Source organism: Acomys russatus, chromosome 1, assembly GCF_903995435.1.
Source record: "Acomys russatus chromosome 1, mAcoRus1.1, whole genome shotgun sequence".
Taxonomy (NCBI): Eukaryota; Metazoa; Chordata; class Mammalia; order Rodentia; family Muridae; genus Acomys; species Acomys russatus.
In genome coordinates this window covers 67,319,562-67,322,896 of record NC_067137.1, presented here as the reverse complement: position 1 = coordinate 67,322,896, position 3,335 = coordinate 67,319,562, and positions in this window count along the sequence as shown.

Sequence of the window (3,335 nt, the reverse complement as noted above, 5' to 3'; positions counted from 1 at the left end):
AATCCATCCCAGACTCCTTGTAACATTCCCATAGTCCCAAATTGAATCACCCAGTATCCTGGTCTGCAATAACTCTGGATTGCTTTAGAGTGTTCTTTTCTCATATCAAGGTAATTTGCTCTTTCCTTTAGAATCTTTATCTCAAGACCTTGCCAGTGTCTTCTTTCAGAGCAGTAGACAGTGCCCCATCCTAGAGAGCTTGCCTCTGATAAACACTATAAAATGCTGTCCATACAAAGGCCTTACGCATTGGGGTTGAAGATGGAGTACAGAGCTGGCGGCAGGGAAGTGTTGAAATAAAACCAAGGTCTGACTTCCAGTGCAGTGCTCCTGTATATTAACTGAGTCTCCAAAGCATGGAGCATGTGCCTTTCCCATTGCCATCCCCCTCCCCACCCACCAATCCGTAGTCCATAAAAATTTTACGGTTCCTGCAGAGGTTAACAATGTATTTAAGTGCAGAGTCCACTGTCATCATAACTCCTAGAAATTGACTCTTCTTGGGCTTCTTTCAAATTCTTATGATGTTTAATAAAACCAAATTGTAATGTTACTCTTGACTTCATCTACATTTCAAAGACTTTCATTTTTGTAATATCAATCAATTATCCACTTACTGCATTCAGAATAATGTAAGACAATTTAATATAAATGATTTCTAGGTATAGTGAAGTTAATTATATGGGATAAAGCTTTGTTGATTATTCTAAAAAACATGAAGACTATAATCTGGCATGACAATATATATGCCCTACATAAAAACTGAAGAAAAATAAGTTTAAACTTTATAAAACAATAAAAGACATCTTATATTTTTAAACATAAGTGGAAGTGAATGCAACTAAAGTTAAAGTTAAGTGAAAAAGTTAAAGTTAAGAGAAAAAGTCAGATTCAAAAAGACAAATATCACATTTTCTGTCATTTGTGGATCTTAGATGATATGTAGATATATAAAACCAGATGTATACAGAACATAAAAATAGAAGCAAAACTCTAATGGGGAAGAAATGTAAGTAGCAGAGGGGAGGAGGTTAATATTGTTAAAGTGTATGACTAAAGTGTATGAAAACTTTAGGAAGTCTCTAAGTAGGTCCAGTAAATATACACCAATAAAATGTTATTTTAAAAGAACAGATTCCACTTCTCCTGCTGTTGGTTTCTTGGTGATATCCCTTGCTTTTTTCAAATTAGGTTCAATGCATTTAAGTGCGACAGATAAAAACTCTTTTGCAAAGATTAAAGAATTCACTACCAGACTACACCATGCACTTCAGAAACAGGGCCCAGAGGCCCCTGAGCTGCATGTGACCAAAATGCTTCCTCTGTGAGGACCACCTTTTATGGTACTAAAAGCCACAGTGCAAACTTCCAAGGGAGAGAAGCAACCAACAGCTTTATCCAGTATGAGACCTAAACCATACAGGCTATCAGCATGGCACCGTATCCATAAGGGTGCAGTAGTGGCACACATACCTTGGTAGTAACCAATGCATCTCTAACTGAACTCAAGAGCTCTAATATGCTTAACAAGAGAGAGGCGTGCTGTTAGTGGACACCTAGCTAACTACTCGGCACTGGTAAAGTCATGGATACTGGAGGAGAGTCTATAACCACTGCCTTACTAAACTAGCACACTCCTTAACAATCATCTAAACATTTGTCCTTATAACCACAGATGAGTCCAGTCCTCACCCCTCACCCAGGAAGCTTCTCTTTTACACAGATGAGACCACTACAGAAAACCACGACCAATTAAAATGCAGATTTATGAAGCCCAGTTCTGGTGGATAAATGCTAAACTCCTGAACATTGTGGAAGATGTGGAGGAAAGATCGTACTACCCACAGAGTTTGCTGTGAGCCTATCTCCTAGTAATGTCAGAAGCTGCACCCATGAAGTCTTACCAACATGACTTCTTAAACATCAGCTGAACAAGGAGGGCACCAATTAACATGTCAAAGTGTATGAGGAAAAGCCCAAGAGGCCTGAACCCTACACAAAGAACTGCAGGCAACTGAGGGTATTGAGAGTGGGAAAATCATTATCCCGATGGAAGAACAAACCAATGGCTTGTCCAGAGACAAATAGTCAGCTCTATAACATAAAAGTAACATTATATGAACTAGGCAGGTTATATTTAGAGTGTGTGTGTGTGTGTGTGTGTGTGTGTGTGTGTGTGTGTGTGTGTGTGTGTAATAACAATTACCTGTTATACATGCAATAACAATTAGTGAAAAAGGAAGACATGAATTTGAAAATAAGGAGGGATATATGGGAAGGTTTGGAGGGAATAAAGAGAAGGGGGAAATGCTACAAATATATTATAATCTCAACAACCTCCAGCAGCAGCCCCCAAAATATTGCACATCTTACGATGACTACAAAAGACATTCAGGTGATCAAAGCTTGTGTTGAACTAGGGTCTGGAGTGTCACTACGGCTGGTATCTGTTGGAACTAGTCAGCAGCCATGCCACAATAATGAAATCTTTTACTCTTGTTCTTACAGGTTGTCCCAGACCTTTTTCTGGTAGCCTCAACATCTCTTCCTAGATCCCTTCCTCAGGAAGGCAACCATCCTCCTGCTGCATTCATCTTGAATCTAAATCACTCCTGTGCCTGGCAGAACCCTTTTGTACCAGTTAGTTTTGCACATCTGTGACAAAAATAACCGGGAAACCAACTTAAAGGAAGAAAGATGTTCTGGGCTCCTGTCTCCAGAGGGCTCAGTTCATGGCTCCTTGGCCCTGTGCACTTAGGGAGCATGGTAACGGGAAATTCTTCACCTCCTGGTAGACAGAAAGCAAAGAGAAAGAACCAGGGATGAGGTACAGCCTTTGAAGGCACACCCCCATCACCTATGTACTCCCTAAAAAACACCAAGAGCTGCGGGCCAACTGTCTAAAAAAATGAGCCTGTGGAGAGCATCTTAGATTTGAACCAGAACCATCCACACCGGCTTAGTTATAAAAGGACCTTGCTTGCTAAACTGAGATGTTTGAGAAAACCCTTGCCTTCAGGATAATAATAATAATAATAATAATAATAATAATAATAATAATAATAATAATAATAATAAAATGCATCAACTGATTCTCTCCTTTTCCCAGTGTGTGTGTGTGTGTGTGTGTGTGTGTGTGTGTGTGTGTCTCCTTTCTTCCTTTATGTATCTCCCAATAAACTGGCTCCATTGTCTACATACATGAGTCAGGTAAGTGGGAAAAGTGAGAGCCTTGTTTGGCTCAGTCTGAATCACACTGACAACCACCGCTGTGGAGCAGGGCAGGGAGAGGGCTGTGCAGTACAGAGGGATTGGGGTTGCCTCTATCCACGCCA